The following is a 2,116-nucleotide window of genomic DNA, read 5'->3' on the forward strand; positions in this document are numbered from 1 at the left end:
CACTCTTTGGCAAGCACCAAATCTGAGGCAGGAAGGGACAGGCTAACTCTATTGTGCAAGCACAGCTGGTTTATGATCAGGACTGCCCTTACCTATAAGGCTGCTAACGCCCAAGCCTGGAAGGGAAAAGATAAACACCAACTGTTAGTCTTTTGGTTGTGCAACAAGAAGCCCTGGACAAGGAGAAAACTTTTTCTGGATTGGTTCCATCAATGCTTTGTTGCTGAGGTCAGGGAGTTCCTTGCCAGTAAGGCACTGTCTTTTAAAGTTCTTTTGATACTGAACAATGCCCCCAGCCACCCAGAGTGCCACGAGTTTGACACCGAGGTGTCAAAGTGGTCTTCTTGCCCCCAGACACATCTCTACTTCAGCCTCTAGATCAGGGAGTCATAAGGGGTCATGACACACGGTACTCTATGGAAAGGATGGTTGACATTGTGGAAGAGAACCCTAACAGAACATCACGAAAATCCGGAAGGATTGTACCATTAAAGATGCCATCGTTAAAGAGCCATGAAAGCCATCAAGCCCAAAACAATAAATTTCTGCTAGAGAAAACTGTGTCCAGATGTTACACATGACTTCACAGGATTTACAATAAAGCCAGTAGAGAAAATCATGAAAGAAATTTTGGATATGGCAAAAAAAAGCAGGGAGTGGGGTGAAGGGTTTCAAGTTATGGATCTTGGAGAAATTCAAGAGCTAGCAGACACCACACCAGAGGAGGAAACCGAAGACAACTTGGTGGAGGCGAGTGCTTCCGAACCAGTGCCAGACGATGAGGAAGGAGACACAGAAGTGCTGGAAAACACACTGACTTTGACAGTCTGGCAGAAGGGCTCCGATCATTCAAGACTGCTTTAGACATCGCTTGTACCACGGACCCTTCTGTGATAACAGGCACTGAAACCAAAGCACATGGTGGAAGGAGGGTTGGTGCTGTAGAGAAACATTTTTAGAGAAACGAAGAAACAAAAAGTCAGAAATTACTGTGTATTTCCATAGAGTTACACTGAGTGTGCCTGCCTCCCCGCCCCCACGTCCCCCTCCTCCGCCTCTTCCTCCACCCCAGGAACAGCAAGACCAAGCCTCCTCTTCCTCAGCATACTCAGCGTGAAGGCCTGTGTGGTGATCGCCTCCACTTAAGGAAGAGTGGGATAGGAAATGAATGGATAGTAAATGTATTTTCTCTTCCTTATGATTTTCTTAGTAACATCTGCTTTTTTCTCTAGCATGCTTTATGGTAAAAATACAGTATATAATGCATGTAAAAATGTGTTAATCAACCATTTATGTTATCGGTACGGCTTCTGTTCACCAGTAGGCTATTGGCAGTTAAGTTTTGGGGGAGTCGCATTATATGCAGATTTTCAACTGCGAGGGTGCTGGGCGCCCCTATTCCCCATGTTGTTGAAGGATTAATTGTGTCACCCTTTTTGTTTGCCATTGCAAATGGTGCCTGTTCTTCTGTGAGATCTCATGATTAGAGGGCTGTGTATGTCTTTGATTTTGTACCCCATGACCTTATTGATGTCTGTTACTGTTTGTGGTAGATTTTCAGTTGATTCTTATTTTTCTGTCATACAATCATATCATATGAAAATAGTTATCACTTTACGTCTCTCCAGGTTTTTAGCACTGGTTTCTTTCTAATTGCAGTGGTTAGCACCTTTTATGTAATGTTCAGTATTGGCAGTAGGGGGCATCTTTGTCTTGTTCTTGACTTTAATGATTCTGTTATTAACCCTCATAAAGTATGACTCTGCTTTTTAGCTGAGATAGCTATCTATTCATATTTTACTGCTCATTTTTAGAAAATGTCAATGAATTTTGTCAAATGACTCTTCAGCCTCTATGGAACTGTTCATATAAATATTTTCCCCCTACCTATTAGTATAATGATATTAGTATAGACTGCCTAACATTTAATCATTTTGTATACCTTAAGTAAACTCTCCTTGGTCATGATGTATTATTATTACTTTAATGTACTTCTTCTTGCTATTACTTTATTTAGGATTTTTGTATTAATACTTGTGAGAGTCATCTGTAGTTCTTTTCATTATTACAGGAAATCGCTGTTGGATTTGGTATTCTTGTTATACTTCCTTCCCAA

At 41.4% G+C, this 2,116-nt stretch overlaps 1 protein-coding gene across 1 annotated transcript in view; it reads left to right on the forward strand.

Moving 5' to 3' along the window:
- Positions 1-2,116, forward strand: part of NEK1 (NIMA-related kinase 1) — a 207,687-nt gene that overhangs the window by 168,119 nt on the left and 37,452 nt on the right. The gene's annotated exons all lie outside the window — the stretch shown is intronic.

This window comes from Propithecus coquereli, unplaced genomic scaffold (assembly GCF_000956105.1).
Source record: "Propithecus coquereli isolate 6110/MARCELLA unplaced genomic scaffold, Pcoq_1.0 Scaffold53, whole genome shotgun sequence".
NCBI lineage: Eukaryota > Metazoa > Chordata > Mammalia > Primates > Indriidae > Propithecus > Propithecus coquereli.